This window comes from Podarcis raffonei, chromosome 2 (assembly GCF_027172205.1).
Source record: "Podarcis raffonei isolate rPodRaf1 chromosome 2, rPodRaf1.pri, whole genome shotgun sequence".
In the NCBI taxonomy this organism is placed as follows: Eukaryota; Metazoa; Chordata; class Lepidosauria; order Squamata; family Lacertidae; genus Podarcis; species Podarcis raffonei.
Window position 1 is genome coordinate 38,187,856 of NC_070603.1, and position 18,097 is coordinate 38,205,952.

General features: G+C 44.2%; 1 protein-coding gene across 5 annotated transcripts in view; it reads right to left on the bottom strand.

Moving 5' to 3' along the window:
- The window catches only part of SEPTIN9 (septin 9), a 205,117-nt gene that overhangs the window by 44,437 nt on the left and 142,583 nt on the right, over positions 1-18,097 (bottom strand). The window contains exon 1 of one of the 5 annotated variants that reach the window (XM_053376056.1): positions 3,349-3,456. The exons of 3 other annotated variants lie outside the window; for them this stretch is intronic. The gene's annotated coding sequence lies outside the window, so the exon portion shown is untranslated. Of the gene's footprint in view, positions 1-2,623; positions 2,970-3,348; positions 3,457-18,097 lie in introns of those variants that run through there. One more of the 5 variants, XM_053376057.1, reaches the window with a different exon arrangement.

The window sequence follows — 18,097 nt, forward strand, 5'->3', positions numbered from 1 at the left end:
CAAAGGACTGAAGACACACCCCCAAGTTTCATACATACTGGTGTGGGAGATTTTTCTTCCTCTTTGCGCCTGCCTTCCTTTTTTATTCCCTTTATCATGGAGTAAGCATTTTGTAGCCTGGGGTATCTGACACTGCTATTTTGCTATAGGAAGAAGGCAGTTTACATCCTTACTTTACCTTCCTGCTAGTGGAATGCCCTTCAGCCACAGCTTGGAGGCTGGCCTGTTAGTAAACGGCACAAACATCTCTTGGCATGGGGCAATGTGTGCACAATCTCTCTTGAGCTTTTTCAAACTATGAGCTAGCTTAGTTCTTTTCTCTCTTACTTGTTTCAAAGGCTCCTTCAACCAAGAGGCGGGCCAACCTTTATTCCCCACATGGAGAGAGAAAGAGAGAACCCAGAAGCTTTCACTGGCTCTAATTGAAACAGGGATGATCAATACACAAAAGGTTTAATGAGCTTCCTCTTACAAGGCACTCCTACAAACATAGTTCAAACAAGCTTCTTCCTTTTTCAAAAGGCTAATTTATTTCCCATCGCCTGCAGGCTTCAGATCTAGCTTCTTAAGCCATAATACATGTTATTTATAAACTGTATGGGCTGCTTTTGGGGGCACAGCACACAGTAAGGCAACTTACATTATGATATACACACACAATACAACAACAATCTCCCCTCAGTTCAAGTCCAGTAACTTTGCTACAAAACAACAAGGGCATGATTGTAGAGTGGACTAAAGGAAGGGGATTACAAGGCCAACACCACTCTTGTGTCTCCTCCAAAATGAAACAAAATGCACTAGAGAAATGCAACAAGATAATGCTCCGGCAGCCACCACATTTATGCAAATTAAGGATGCCTAAAATATCCTGATGAGTTTGCAGCTCATCCGGCTTTTATCATCTGCACAGAACCATCAGTGAACATGGCACCTTACAGAGAAATATAGCAAATAAAGAAAAAGGACAGGTCTCTGCCTCAAGGAGCTTCCAGTCTAGATTTTGAAGTATGAAACAGCTGGGAGGGAATGGAACAACAGAGGGAGATGGGGGAGAGAGAGGATATGAGATACTACATTGAATCGACACAAGCAAATGATATTACACATGCTTAAGCATCATTTTGCTTGAAGAAAGGGACTGAGATATTGAAGAAAGGGACTGAGATATTGAGCCAACGTTTTCACAATATGAAGTTTGAGAAGGGGTTTGAATGAAGAGGGAGATTTGCCTTCAGTAGTAAAAAACAAACAAACCCAAAAACCACAACCTACCCATTCCTGCTAGGAAGAAAAGATTTGGCATGCAAGACTCAGTAACTGCAATCTGTCTCCCCATCAGCTAGGAACAATGGCACAATTAGAATCCCAGCTGCACATACTCAGCCTCTTGTCCCGGCTTGTTATAGGGATAGGAGGAACGGAAAAGAAAGTTGTTATTCCTTCATGGAGGACACAGGAGGTCCCAGTGGGTCCTGCACTAGATCAGGTCAGGTTCATCCCAGTCTCAGCTTTGTTAGCATGAGAAGATAGGGGAAGCATTCTTCCCTTCCCACTGGGAAAATTAAAGCAAGGATGTCAGTTTCATACACAAGAGAAGTTTTGAGTTTAAGGGAAAGTTGTTTTTAGATTTGATTTGGGGAAGGTGTGCCGGCGTGTGCAAACCGTCTTCTGGAAGTGACTGCAGAGGGCACCTACCAGGGAACACAAACAACCCATGCGCCTTGGCACTGCATGGATTAGGGCCCCCTTCAGAAACCACAGGGCCCATACTGCTCCCTTCACTCCACTCCACAACTGTGAATGGACAAGTTTGCATTTCAGGTCTATTCCCTTCCCTTCCTACATTCCCTTCTCATTCTCAGCTTGCAAAAAAGAAAAAGAAAGGAGCAACTGCAACTCTCTCCCACCTCCACCCCTGTGCACTCCATGTGGTTATCTTGGCAAAACTGCAAAGACTTAAAGGTTAAAGAAGCACATTTTGGGATGGAAAGAAAAGTGTACGATAGCTGCAAAACAGCCTTGCCCCCCCCCCAAGAATAAAACAGGCCTCAGCATTTCCACACCCACCTTACCCTGCTGGCCCCATGGCACACAGTAGGCCTCAACACAAAGGCCTGCATACATTGTATTTCATTGCAAAGTTTGCCCAAAGGGAAATGAGTTTTACAAAGGTTGGGTGGTTGCCATTTGATCCATTCCCAAATGAAGCCACACTGCATGTTACTAAATCAATAACTTCCGACACCCCTCCTTCAACCAAGAAGGGGCACCAGATATACCCTTACTATAAAGAAACACCCCATACATCCCAATACACAGAATATTTTGCCCCACGGCAATCCTTAATCCGTAACTCCCGTACTCTAAAATTCCTTTTCAGAACAGTTTATTTGGAAACCTCTCTACCTCCCTCCCGCCTCCAACACACATTAAAAACAAGGGGGGGATACACAGCCCCATTTTCTGTTTCCTACAACCCACCCCCCATAAGTGGCGGAGCCCCAGCAGTACTGATGAACACAGCAAAACCCAGAGGGGGGGGCAGAGAGAGGAAGAAGTTCCCAGAGGAACAGTTAGCAGAGTTTAAAAACCAAGGCATGTACAAGTCCAGCACACCTACCTCTGGGGCTTATGTTCTGCAAAGACAGGAAAACCCAGGCACTCACACTGTGCTTTCTCAAGCCAGATGGCTAGATAATAAGTAGTAAAGGGGAGGATGGGTTTGGGAGGGGGGGTGGATTACAGTGAAGTTTTGTCCCTTCTCTTTAGAGTGCAACGTACACTATGTGGAGAGAGGAAAAACTGGGGGTGGGGTGGGGAAGCCTCAGAGGCAGAAATTAGCACACTCGGCTCCATTGGCCAAATATTTACAAAGAGATAGCTGTGAGGCACAAAGCCCTTTTCTTTCTGCAGCGAAGAAATCTGGTCAAGACATGGAAACTGAATTCCCCTAGTCCCTGGTTCTCGCTAGTTTCAGGGTCCTAGACATGAGGCTCACACGCTTTCTGCACCCTTCCCCACCCACCCCCCAAAAACCACGCCACGCCACATCACACCAGGCACCGCTAAACCTGAATGGGAAAGAAGCTTGAATCCTTCCTCCCTCGCAAATCCAATTGCCTTGTCATAAAACAGCCCACAAAACACAAGGATTTCTTTCCTTCCTCCAGCCCACCCTTCCTGCACCCCCCCCCACCCTGCACAAAGCCAGAATGGCAACGCAACCTGAGGCAGGAAGTGGGGAGGAGAGAGAGAAAGCAACCTATCTGCAGTTGCAGTGCAAAGGGGTAGGAGAAAAAAGTTTGAATTATTTCAAAGAACAAAGGCAGTTTTGAGGAGACTCACCCAAGCAGCTGAAAACTCTCTTATTCTCCTGGCTGTGTTAGCAGAGAAAGACCCGCCCCCTCCAGGGTCACATGGTTCAGAATGCTAGTCAATGATCAAAGGAGCATTGTCATTCTCTGAATAATGAGCATCCCACAGTGCAATGGAGGTAGGCAGAAGCTGGGAGTGGGGGATAATTGCTGCCCAGGGGTGCAGATAGCAAAGCCAGAGCGGCTAAAAAGGGGAAAGGTCCAGACCCGGCTCTTTAAAAAAAGAAAACGGCTGGACAAGTTCTCCTGAAGGCAGCACAGTGTCTTCAAGGAGGAGATGAGGCTTTGGTGGTTAAAACTCTCTCATGGCAGACTCAGAAACTAATATCCTGTCTTCAAACATGTTTACTTTAAAAAAGTAAATGTCATTCATTTCAGCGGGGCTTGCAAAAAAAAAAAAAAGCATGCTTAGGTCTAGGTCTGCAATCCTCTGCACTTTTTTCCCCCAAGTAGCAAGTCCTGTTGAACTCAAGCAGGCCTTTCTACCAAGTAAACATGCACAGACTGAGCCTGTGTATCCTCTCCCACCAAGGGGAATCTGAGCTGGCAAAGGCAGCAACAAGCTTGCTCACAGCAGAGTCCTGGTAAAGTTCTGCAAGCCTGGTCACAATCCTATGCACACTCATGAAAAGCCCCACTGAACTCCCAATAATAATATATTATTTATACCCCACTCATCCGGCTGGGTTTCCCTAGCCACTCTGGGTTGTTCCCAACAGATTAAAACATCAAATATTAAAAACGTCCCTAAACAGGGCTCAGTGAAACTTACTTCTGAGTAAACATGTAGAAGATCAAAAGGCTGCACTTCAAAAGCATGAGTGCTAATTCAAAGCAGAAGATTAATGCCAGTGAAGAGCCGCCCCCCCCAAAAAAAACTTCAACATACATTTATTCAGTTTTACACACACACAGCAGCGGCAATGCAAAAAGCCAGTGAAGAAAAGCAGTTGGGAACATGGGGCTTGGAAATGGCAAAGCTAAATCCAAATCCCACCTTAATTTGGCTAATGGTTTTGGGCAATTATCTAGGTAGGTCTACTCCACAGGGTTGTTGTGATGTTAAACTGTTGTCCTAAGGTCTTTGTATAACTAAGCACACATGATGCCTATTGATATCTCCCCACCACCACGCCCATTCCAAGGCTGGCCCCCTCACACATACAGTGGTACCTCGGGTTAAGTACTTAATTTGTTCCGGAGGTCCGTACTTAACCTGAAACTGTTCTTAACCTGAAGCACCACTTTAGCTAATGGGGCCTCCTGCTGCTACCGCGCTGCCGGAGCACGATTTCTGTTCTCATACTGAAGCAAAGTTCTTAACCTGAAACACTATTTCTGGGTTAGCGGAGTCTGTAACTGAAGCGTATGTAACCCAAGGTACCACTGTAAAGCACTGATGCTCATTTCTCTCCCTCCCTTGCCAAAGTCCTCCCATCCCAAGACAAAAGTACAGGTATCTCAAAACACAGAATGGGAAAGCAAGCAAGGCCTTAATGGGGCAATGTGGAGGGTGAACAAAGAACAAGCCAAATGCTAGCACAAATGGACAAAGTGAAAACAATGAAGATGGAAACTGAACTGGCTGGAGTTCAGGAGACTGAATGACTTGTTATAGGTGAAGCAGTTGGGTGGCAGAGGCATTTTTAACACAGGCCTGGGTTTCCTGACTGCAGACTTAAAGCTGATGAAGGCCTGATCCAGCGCATTAAGTGTGCCTAACCTGACTGATCCCAATGGCACTAAAGGATCAGGCTATTAAAAGGATGTCTTCCTCAAAACCAGTTGTTTTTTATTCCCCTCACTTTCTTGGGATGCATGTTTTGGATAAAATTATGAGCACATTTAATTTGGAGTAAATATGGCTGTTAAGGGAACTTTGCCAAGTTGCTAGCTGTTGAGGAAAGCAGCTCTAGAAACACGAATGCTTGCTTTAAAATCTGTCTGCCCTTTCAACCAGGTTTTCTGTGCACTGGAATTCTTTTCCCCCTGCCCCACCCAGAAAAAAAGCCAGGCTTTTATGGTTAGACGAATGGAGTAACATTTGGGAAACAATTATTTTGCTGTTTGCTCTTTATATGCCACTGAGCACAGTAATTGTGGTCGTCTTCTAAAAGAATGAAGAATCTGGCATTTCAGTCTAGTGGAATGTGTATGTATCAGGAAGAAACATAAGAATGGTAGATTAGCTTTGAGAGAAACATTGGGGGGGGGCAGTGGACTATTCACTGGTCTTCAGAGGGAGTCGGCTTCCATTCCTGTGTTGCCATCCCCTGCCCTAACAAATGGGACTTCAACTTTCATGAAGGGCACCAGTTTGGTGAAAGCTGCTATGCAGGCAAAAGAAGGGATACTTTGATCAAATGCTGCAGGCAAGAGCTTGCAGACTTGGAGGGGACCTTTCATCATGAAAGCTAGCAAACTCACACCAACACATTTTGGACCCGTGTATATTCTATGGTTGGCGGTTCCCATCTCAGGTAGGATGCATCCTATGAAGCTTTATTGGTGTGAGGCTTTTAAATATATATATATTATTGAATTGTGATTTTAAATATTTATACTACACTGTCTTCAGCGGGCACTAGGGGAGGGTAGGACAGAAACCATAAGATAAATGAATAACAGGCAGAAATTCAACAGAAGAAGCTTTCTCATCACATTATCTGATGCAGTGAAAGCCTCACTTGTTGAATTTGTGTCTGCCATGTAGGCATTAAAGAAACAGGGCTCCTGCCTCTGAAAAGGTGACAGCTCTGTTTACACACCTCTCCACAAGCATGTTATTTGGAAATGTGTATCAGTGGAGCATAGTACCAGGCAACGTGTACCAGAACCAGGGGGGGCGGGGAAATCTACTCTGTCTTTCAAGAAGCTGAAAGGAAAACGAGTTGTGAACAGGCCTGGAGGTAAACTCAAAAGAATTTGCAGACACAGACTAATGGGGCTTGGAAATGTTTCAAAGTTCATCTAATGGTCCATTCTCCTACAGCACCAAGACAAAAAATAATTAAAAAAAAATCCAGGGAGCAGCTATAAGTTGGTGAAATATTGCTTCTATGCAGAAACTTGGGAAGGGGATCAAATGGAATTTTGTTTTTTTAGAGGAAGGGGAAAAATGGGAATGTTAACTGATAAATAAGTCAAAGGCTGTTAAGCCAAACTATGAATGTCATTATTCAGTTTAAACAGGAAATTTGCTGCATTTTGACCTGTCATGCTATGCTATGGGCTGAGCTGTTCCAGAGACTGCAGCAGCAACAGAAAGATAACGTTTTGGTTACATTTAAGAGATAGCTACAAAGATAGCAGGCTGCTTTCAAGAACAAGCAACAGGGTTGCTAAACCAGCCTTACATACCCAGTATAGGAAGCACGGAGGGGCCGTAAGTCAGCGACAGAGTACATGCCTTACATACAAAAGGTCCCCAGTTCAATCCAAAGTATCTCCAAGCCCCACCTTGCCCGAGACCCTGCCTGGAGAATTACTGCCAGTCAAAAGGATCTAAATCCTATGAACCAACTCCTGGCTCAGATTCGCACATAATTCTCTTGGTGTCCATATCACTCCATACGAGAGCCTGATGACAGTGTATAAAAACAGTACTAGCATTACGAGTAACACCTTTTCACAACTTCTGCAAACAAAATCCAAGTGATGCAATGCATCAGCCAGGAGGGCTATTGTTTACTAAGCTTGGAGATTCAGGTACAGTACATCATGTTTCTCTAGCTTGCTTATATACTGTATTTTCCAAAATAAATTGAATGAATAAGAATAAATTGGAACACATAAAAACAAAGGAGGATACAAATTCCCACCTATTACAGGCACCAACAGAGCAATCCTATACTCACAGTACATTGGGACTGGAGACTTGCCTGCTTCCCATCCACAACACCACCCTGTTTCAACTTCTCCAGTTGAATGACTCTGTTTGTTGAGTCTTCTGTCCTAATATCTGGGGAATTCCACCAATATTTTTTTTTCTCTCTCTCTCTCATAGTGGTGATGTGCCTGGCATTCCCCTTCCTGCTTACTCATAGATCTTTCAGTCAGGTACTGTAAGAATACCAATCATTTCCCATCCACCCCCATGCCTCACTCTGAGTTTCTTTAAAGGATTCACATGAGATTTGTTGTCAGAAGTGTTTTGAAAATCCAGGTACACAATGCTTGCTGGATTCACTCTTTCTGTATGCCTGCTGACACCTTCAGTCAGATGTCAAATGTTGGTGATGCAAGGTGCATGCTGATTTCACCCCTGCAAGGTTTGCTCTTAAAATATAGCCACAATATGTGCTTCCTATTAAATATAATCGTCAGAACTCAGAAGCCTTTCAAAATTTGGTGTAAATTGTGTACATTCCACTGCTAAGGAGGTGGATTTTTTTATTTTTAATATACATTATTTCCGTTAACAACTTTAAGAGTTTCAAATCTGAATGAAGAACTGTTGAGCAAATACCCACAAGTTCCACTGACTTCTTGATTTGTCATTTTCTTCTGAAACATGATCTTTTGGGTTCCCTATTTCATACAGTTCTTCAGAAGCACTACCTGGGACTCATGTTACAGAACTGGGAGGTGAATTTTTTATATCTATAGAATATGGGTGTAAAAAGATGCACCCCCTAGTGGCAAGTGCTTCCCACTGTATAATGTGTGCAGCAGCCCTCCATAAGACCCATATATAACACTGTGGAAAGAAATGTTGCTGTGTTTGCCATCTAGTTCTGGAGAACTCAAAAGTCTCTGCACACTGCTTTGGCTGGCCTAAAAAGGGTACTGCCCTAATTTGGAGCCAGTGTGGTGTAGTGGGCAAAATGCTGGCCAAGGATCTGGGAGACTGGGTCCACACACAGCTATGAAGCTCACTTGGGTGAACTTCTCTCAACCTAACCTACCTCACAGGGTTGTTGTGAAGACAATACAGGGAGTTGTGCACCATAGCTGGCACCTTGAGATCCTTACAGGAAAGGAGGAATATTAACACAAGAATTAATCAATAAATTTCAGAAACATAGGGTCATTCTGAAGCAGAGGATCTGGCCTTATCTCCCCCAACCACCGTAGCCCAATTTTGACAGGTGTGTGGGGCATCAGGTGTCCCAATTTTACCTGCACCATTTGAAATTAAACTGTATGACATGTGTGGTGCTTTGAAACTGCTACGGTCAGCTGACGATCAAAGTGTCTACATGTTGCCTATGGCTCCCTGCAGGCACAGATGGTCAGCTGATCACCTCTGCCAGCAGAGATCTGTGCACAACATTATGGGAGCCCTAACAATCAGTTGACCACCAGGGCCTAAGAAGAGCTATGTCAGGCACTATGCAGAGGGCTCTGTAGGCAACCTCAAGCAGCTGGTCGATGGTGCCTTCAAACCCCATTTTGGTCCAGCCATGACTTTACCTTTCCGGCACCTGACATATATGGCATTATGTTTAAGGCAGGTGGGCAGGGCTTGGCCAAAATAGCCTCACAGGCCTAAAGTGGAGTTCTAATACACATAAATACACACTACTGCTTCAGTGCTATCTCATGCATGGCTGTGTGTTGTGTGCCTATTAACTCTATCCAAGACAGGGTGTCACATCCCATTTCACCACTTGAGGTGAAACAGGAAGTGCTGCTTTGCCCTGCCACTGCTCCCACCACCACCTACCTGCTCCTGCTGCTGCTGCTGCCACCACATGCCCTGCCACATCTGATGTGGGAGAAGGAGTGGCACCACCACTGGCACTGATTTTGGGAGAGATTGCACCCAAAATGGATGTGGTTTTGCCTAAAATCAGTGCCAATGGCAGTGACACTTCTCTGCTGCTGGTGGAGGTGGCAGGGCATGCAGGGCACCCATGGGCGTGCCCTGCCTGCCCTGTCGCCTGAAGCAGAGGCCTCAGCCTGCCTAATGGCTGAGCCAGCTCTGATCCAAGAGTGGATATTGTCTGTACAAAATGGTATCTGAACTGTATCTAGTGAGCAACCAGCCAATAACAGCTCAGTGGGGGGCTAATATAAACGGCTTTGGGGTGGGGAGGTCTGTTTGGTGATTATGTTGCAGCTAGGCAGTGTGGGAAGAGTGACTTGTCGGGAGTGACTCAAGAGTGCCAGGCATTCTGCTGTGCATAATCATGCTCCAAGGTCTGAGCTGGGATTGCTTGATATGTTTAGATTTCCCATAGATGTATAGGATCATTAGGATAGTTCGCTCTGACTATAAGAACACATTCACCTGGCCTTCCTGTTTGCTTCTGCAACAGGTCTATTCCTCAGCTTGCCCCACTACGGCTTCCTGTTTCTCACTCCTACACCCATCTCGAATGCTCAGTCCCTGCTTTCTCTCCCCATGTCCATCTGATGCTCTGCAGAGCCACAGTAAGCAGCCATCCTATGTTCAGCCACTCCTTCCTGACTCTTGCCACCACCACCACCACCACCTCCCTTCCTGTAGTAGCGGAAGAAAACGGTGGATCAAATATGAAATGCAACATTCCTCTAAAGTTGTCACACCATTTTAATTCAAATTTAATTGAGATTTCTTTAACCAATAGAGCAGGTTGGTGGGGATGGTGGAGTGGGGAGAGAATGAACCAAGATCACCTAATAAAATGAAGCCAAATTCAGTCGGGCAATTCAGAACTGAACAATTCTGCTGAGAGCTCTGCATTATAATACTGAACTGGTTCCTCCATTGTAAGTCTGCAGGGCATGGTTATGCTGAATTGGCTCATCACAGAGGTTAAGGAAAAATTAAATATGCTTATGAACAAGGACAGCCTCTCACCTCCAGAGGGCAGCTCAACCCTTCCTTTCTGCTCCAATGGAGTTGCAGGTTTGTGAACCACTGGGCAAAGTATGGTTTCCCAGGTGCAAAACATTCAGGGGGACACCAGTGAAATACTTGGAGCAGCACCAGATACAAACTACACAAGAACACGAAGGCCCCCTAGGTCTTAAAGCTAAATAGGGTCACAGCTTTGACTCAAAAATGCACATTCACAAATATCCTGCACTGTTGAAAAACCTTCAGAAGCCTTTGAGAGCTTCTCTATTATCAATAACTGCTGCAGTTTGGAAAATTCCTTTCTCTGTACTGATGGGACCTGGAATGCTGCCCTAGGAATTCCAAGTTAAGGTAAAGAGAAGAACCAGGCAGTGGCGGACTAAGTAGTTTTACACTTGTACAAAGAAGCTTGAGAGGAGAAAAACAGAGTTACTACAGCTCCATGTTGTGACAACTCTGCTGCTTTTCTACAATCTTTGTGGAAATGTCAAATTGGAAGCTGTGTTTAGCCTCTTGCCTCCACACACCATGTTGGTATAAGGTTAGCCTGGTAAAGCCAAAATTAATAACTGGCTGTTCACTGCAACGACACAGAAATGTATTGAAGCTTGTGTAGTCTGTTGGACAAAGACACAAATTCAGGTTTTCCTACTTTCTACATATGTCCTTAAATACATAAAACCTGTCCAAACCCAGTTGTTTCTTCTTTCAGCCTCCTTTTGGAACTTTTTAAAGTTTAGAGTGAAGCTAGGGACGGAACACCTTAACATGATGAGTTCTGATGTTAGCATTGCCAATCAAAATGCAAACACTATAAGGAGAAACCTGCCACAGTATTCCATGGTGATACACTGGAAGGACTTCAAGCCTTGCTAAGTTTTTCAATGTACTAAATTCTGAGATTTTTAAAAAACTATTCCTAATTTAGCAAGAGAAGATCTAATAAAAAAGAGATAATCTCACTGCCTGAATAATACAATCCATAAATTTACAAACTTGGCACATTTAAACTTCAATGGGCTTAAGTCCATGGAGACTAAACCTAGTGCAGTTATGCATGCACTAGGTTTGCAAATTGCCTTTCACAGGCTGTAGAGATCATCCTCCAAATCCAGGGCAAAAGTATTCTTTGGATATGTTCACATTACCACTTACTCCACAACCAGGAGCTCCCACGGCTAGTTTTTGAAGGCACAGTCACATAATGTTAGCCACAATCTATATTAACTCTGTAGTTTCTTTAAAATACTGCTTTTATGCTTCCCCATTCCCTCAAACCAGCTTCAATCCAGCTATAAAACTTAAGCTTCAGAATGGTGTGTACATTTGAGACAGCCGTCGCACTTGTGCAGATGAGCACACATGCACAGACAACAATTTCACAAATAGGAGTTTGCTTTGAGATTTTTCCTACAACCCAGTGGTGTATGAAATCAATAAATTGGAGTTCAGGGGTGTGTGTGCGCGCAGGAGCAAGGAAACCAAAATGGTCATGTGAAGACTTCCCTGCTCCCTCTCTGAGGTGAGGCCTCCAGGTATATAAATTCGATCGATCAATCAATCAATCAATCAATCAATACAACATTGTGCAACTGCAGCTTGAAACAAAGCGGGTGGAATGACTTTGCTGCATTTTAAAGCGGTAATGCAAACATGCCCTCTGTCCCCTGGGCAACAATACTGCAAGTGGCCCCAACATTCCCCATCCCACTGTTTGGGGTTTGTGTGCTGCCTTGTGTGCTGGGAGAGTCTTATTACATCCATTGGGAGTCAATGGGAACCATACTGTCTTAAATCCAAAAACTTCTGAGCAGAGTTCTTAGGGGCTTGGGGATATGTGTCAGGACAAGATTTAAAGAAAAGGTTTTTGATTTAAATGGTGTATAGCTTTCCAAGATAGTTTACATGCAGCAAATTCTGTCTTGCCAGCAGATAGCTCTTGGCAGTTGCTTTCCCCCTTAGAACTTGAGAGCTAGTAATAGAGGTTACTGGCTACTAGCGTCAGCTATGAGAAAGGAAGTCCCTTGGTTCAAATATCACCTCAACCACAAACTCCACAGCTGCCTTTACATATGTAAGCTACCATTCTCTCTTCTTCAGCTGCAATGTGGAGGTAATTACTGTATATTAAAACACACTACATAAATGTTAAGTATTATCAACTTAATGGCTGGAAACGGTGTTCTTTTCCGTCCCCATTCACCAAGCGGCTTGGCTTTTGAGATCTGAGCTGAGCTGCGGTGAGAGGGTGGAGGAGAAGCACTCGCAGGTTCACTGAGGTCAGGGGTGCTCTGCTCTGAAGGTTTTTCAGTTGCGCAGGAAGGATGTAGCTTTTCTTTCTGGTGCACTTTGGTTTTAGCCAAGGGCAACATCCTGCTTCTACAGCAAGGCCTGCAAAGCGAGGCCTAGAGCTTGCAGCAGAGCAACCAGATGGCTCTTATTTTCAGGGAAACACTTTCTTGTAGAGTGCTGAACCTTATCCCAGAGCACCGCAGCACCACAGGGCATAGCGGATGTATCCCTGATTTCACAACATTCCCAGCTTCAAAGCAAATGCAATGCAACTCCAAACAGTATTTCCCATTTTGAGAAATCGTGACCAGAGAGAAGCTCTAGCCTGCGGCGAAACCATGCCAGTTAACAGAGTACAGGCTTGCATAACACCACCTTAAGATTTTAAAATGAAATAAGTTAAAATGTATTATGAGCCTATGTTTTGCTTACATACATATCTCTACTGCAACACTTTTTCCTGGCAGTTTCCCCTTCCCCTTTCTTCATATTTCTGCGGAGGTTCTGGCTGACACAAAAACTGCTCCCCACCAACACCACAGTCTTAACAGCACATCTAAAAAAACACTCTGCACAGCCCATATTCTACAAATCACAATGCAACATGATATTGATGACCCCACATCCCCGTAGGGCTGCCTTGTATTCACAGTGTTGTACAGAATAAGGGAGCGGGGAGTTCCAAATGGTCCCCATATATTATGTCCTTAAGAAAGGAACGGTGGGATATTCCTGGGGATGGCCCCTTCTTTACAAAAAAGAAGAAGGTAAAGAAGGTATGCCAGACAATAATACAACAGTTATGGAGAGGGCCTCGTTCCCCTTTCTTCCTAATAAATGTCAGAGCTTTAAAAATGGATACAATTCCAGCCACTCTCTTGATCTTTTTATATGCCTAGTAAATCTTCAGCTGAAAAGCCCTTTCCTGAAATCCTTACCTCATGCCCCCAATAAAATGCACCAATTAAAAAACATGTTTTCATGCTTCTTAAATGTGTGGCTGTAAGGTGGAGGCAGGGGGTGGGAGAGGTTAAGCAACACAATGGAAAGCAAGCCTGGGATCCTGCTCTGGGCCCTGCATCAAACTGGGACCCGTCCACAGCAGGCTGTGCCTGCCTCCTCTCTGCTTGGAAGGATACGAGGAGGGACGTTTGCATGGTTGAGCATCCCATGACACCCCTATGGCAATTCATTCACAGTCAACCCTGGTAATTTCTCTAGAATTTTATGAAATAAAGAGAATTTTAACCTGTTTAAGTAGGTCAACTTTTTGTATGTTTTAAGCTACTGCTGTAATTTTTCTTGAGTCCATTGGTTTATCTCTTTGTAAACCGCTTTGAGTTCTGTTTTTGTTTTGTTTTGTTTTACAAACAAACAGATGTCAAGGAAATAAACAACTACACTGGTACCTCGGGTTACAGACGGTTCAGGTTACAGACACTTCTAACCCAGAAATAGTACCTCAGGTTATGAACTTTGCTTCAGGATGAGAACAGAAATTGTGCAGCGGCGGTGCGGCAGCAGCGGGGGGCCCCATTAGCTGAAATAGTGCTTCAGGTTAAGAACAGTTTCAGGTTAAGAAAGGACCTCCAGAACGAATTAAGTTCTTAACCTGAGGTACCACTGTACCTGACTTTTAGAAAACATCTGAAGGCAGCCCTGTTTAGGGAAGTTTTTAATGTCTGACGTTTTATCGTGTTTGGGAGTCACCCAGAGTGGCTGGGGAAAGCCAGCCAGATGGGTGGGGTATAAACATTTAATGAATTAATCAATTAATTTTATTAAATAAATAAACTAACTGGAGGAACAGGCGTCCCCCCTCATTTTTGTAAGCAAAAATGAATGAGAACAGGATTATGTGCTTTGCCTATTTTCTGTCCACAGTCTGCATGTAGAAAGGAACTAAGCCTAACGGAACGTGATTGCAACACTTGAAATCACAGAATTGTTTCTGGAAAAGAAAAGGGTAGCTTTGTGGAACTGGCACTGCTATGGGTGACATACACTACTCATTCTGCAGTTGCAAGAAAGCAAACTTTTAGCATGGCAGCAGCTACACCTTGGAATTCCCTACCTATTGGCACCAAGCAAGTACCTTGGCTGTACTCTTTTCTGTACCTGCTTAAAATACCGTATATTTGCTTAGGCAAGCCTATTCAGACCTGTAGATGTTGGCATGTTTAAATCTTTTTCGCTGTTAGTTTTCATTGTATTTAAATGTTTTCAACCATTCCCATAGATCATTTTTTAAAAAATTCTATTGCTAAATGTTTAAAGGTTTTAAAATGATTGAGCACTATACAGATTTTGGTACATAAAAAATAAAAATAAAGGAAGGGCTGCTTCTCACAGAGAGCCCAGTCCCCATCAGTGTGAGTCTTGATTCATTGTAATTACACCTGAAACTTGCAAAAAATAAAAAAAAGTGGGGGAGGGAGAGCTTTTCCTCTTTGTTTCCAAGTACAGTGGTACCTTGGTTTACAAACAGTCCTGTTTATGAACGATTTGGTTTACGCACTCCACAAGTAGTGTTCCACTTTGTAAACTTTACCTCAGTTTACGAGTGGAAGGGCACTGGCGGCAGGAGGCCTCATTAGGGAAAGCATGCCTCGGTTTAAGAATGGACTTGAGGAACGGATTAAGTTCGTAAACCGAGGTACCAGTGTAGCTTGCTATGCACTGTAAGCCATACTTAGTTCTCTAGTGCTATTGTGAATCTTTTAGTATCTTCTAGGATAAACTGGACTGCTGAGCTCAGTGCAGGGCTTCTCATGGTGATAGAACTTTGCACAATTAACTGAATCATTATAAGGGTGTTGTTTCCGCTAAGATGTAACATCTATCAGAGACAGGATATGGGACTGGCCTCTTTGGTGTAACAAAATCCTCTTTCCAACTCCTAAGTTTCCCTGCCCTTCCTCCAAGCTTCCCTTCTCAAAATTTATCTCTTGAACAGTCCAAAGACAGATTAATGCATATACCATGAGGAGGGGAGCTACTGTACTCATCTTCTAATATTAAGCCTCAGCCAGCTTTGTTTAGGATCATAGAATCAAAGCCAGAAGAGACATACAAGTCAGTCAACACCATGATACAACCACACTAACAATGTAGCCTATGTCCAAATTGTTGTGTACCAAGTAATGATTGAGAAGTCCAGGTTGCACCATGCCAGAGATCCCTGAAGGTACTAAAATACTCCTAGAAGGCTGAAGGAGATGAGCTGTGTGTCAGGAGAAACAGTGGCTGGAGACAAAGGGGTACTAAACAGACAGAGTATCAGTGCCAGAAAGCATGTGGGACATTGGGCAGATAGCAGCAGCTCAGTCTGTAGTGGAGTAACAAGTTGTTAAGACTCAGGAGCCAGACCAGGGTCAGAAACCTTACAGGACCAGGTGGATCCCTACTGGCCCCTTGAATCACCTGATCCTGCTGAGCTGATAGCTGCAATTCTGTCCTCCGGCCATCTGCCCTGGAGGTGCTAAGGCACAATAGAGAATAGGACTCCTTATGGAAGATGCCGTCATGGCACAGAGAGCAAAGCACCTGAGCTGAGAACTCCAGTGCCATACAGCATGCTGCTCAAAATAAACCCTGCTTCACATCACATACAGAGTCTGAATGCTGCTCCACCTATCAGAGTGCAAATCTTGCTCCCAGTCTCATGGCTGTGAATCTGCCTGCATGATGCAGTGTCTCTCTTCAGTGTGGCAGATTTAGAACCCTTTCACACTTTGTGGAGCAGTCCTGCTTGCTATGACTATACCTGTCTTGGTCCTTTTCAGACATTTGTTTTGTGTGTTATTAAACACACAAGGAGGGAAAGTTCTGCCCCTTCACTCCTCTGCACACACAACTTGGGAGGGTGGCTTTTGGAGCCTTCCTGCACATTGTGTCTTCCCTCTTGCTGGCCTTCACCAGGTTGGCATCATTACGCAAACTCCTAGTTCATGCCAGGACACCCTGGAAGAGGCACCCTCTCTGCCTGGAGTGGATACCCACACAGCTCTCATCTTCACCAGCAGAGCTGTCATGAAGCTGAGAAGCGGCAACACTCAAAATGCACAAATCGTTCAGCTGAGCTGGGCTGTGACAAATAGGCTGCTACAATGGGCCATGCAGAAGACCACCTGAGGCTCATTTAGTTCCAGGCTCTGCCCCCTGATTTATATAACTGTACTTAACAGAGTCAAAGAGCAGAAGAGAGAAGTGCACTGTGGTGGCATCTCCCTCTCTCTCTCTCTCTCTCTCTCTCTCTCTCTCTCTCTCTCTCTCTGTTTTGTGGGTATTTTGTCCACAAAGTACAAAGTGTGGTCTGTGTCTCCATCTATACATTCTCTCTCTCTCTCTCTCTCTCTCTCTCTCTCTCTCTCTCACACACACACACACACACACACACACACTTCTTCACTTTGTAATTAGACAATTATTCTCACATCCTTCTTATCTTATTGATAAAGACTGTTTCAGTAAAGCAAACAAAATTCGCTTTTCTAAAAGCTGACAAATGTGGTGAAGGCCTTCCTTATACTAGTATTGCAAGTGAATAACTTTAGATACAATGCTATGCACACTTATCTTGGAATAAGCTCCCACCACCCCACCCCAATACACTGGGAATTGCTTTTGGGTAAACACGCACAGGGTCAGGCTGCATGAGGGAGGTGTGTGAACAAGCTGTTAAGTCATCAATCTGCCATTCAGTTTCCAGACCTTTACACTTTATAAAATCCAACTTGTTTAGATCAGTTGGTGGTGCATGGAAGTCTCCAAATAAGCAGCATCCCAGTTTGTATGATAACAACAAAACTGTAACGGTCCTATACTAACAGTAGACACATTATCCAAGGGTGCATTCTTTATATAGCCAAAAAAAGGCTACACACAAAATTGAATTTGAAGTAGACATGGGAGGTTTGCAGAAGCTGGAGGGAAATCGGCTGATTGGGTCTGATTGACCTCTAGTGCTACTTACATTAATGGTCACACTAATGCATTTTATATCAGGATGACCTCTTCATTTCAGATCTTTAAAATACAGCAGCAGTTCTGGCTGGCAAAAGCCTGCTGATACAATCTGCAGGCTGCTATCTTTGAGGCCCAATTCAGGGACCATTTCAAACTTGGCTGCTTTCTCTAATTACATTTAACTGGAGTCAAGTATAAAGGGTACACACATTTTCAGATTAGGTGCACGTCTCTCTCTCTTTAAAAAATGGAGGTGGCAGTCTGATCCTTCCCTAGAAGCTCCTTCTGACTTTTTTTTTTAAAGGAGACATATTCTTAATTCTACAGGTAAGTGGCTTTCATACTTCACATGCAAACGCATCCCTAAGTACAAAAAAAAAAAATGGTCCTTGGAATCTTCTCATTCAAAATCTAGTCCAAGATCCTGTCTCCCAACTGGCCAACCATATCCACAAGTAGGACTTAAGAGCAATAGCGCTTTCCCCACTCCCACTGAACTCATGTAAAGGTAAAGATAAAGGGACCCCTGACCATTAGGTCCAGTCGTGGCCGACTCTGGGGTTGCAATGCTCATCTCACTTTATTGGCTGAGGGAGCCGGCGTACAGCTTCCGGGTCATGTGGCCAGCATGACTAAGCCGCTTCTGGCGAACCAGAGCAGCACACGGAAACAC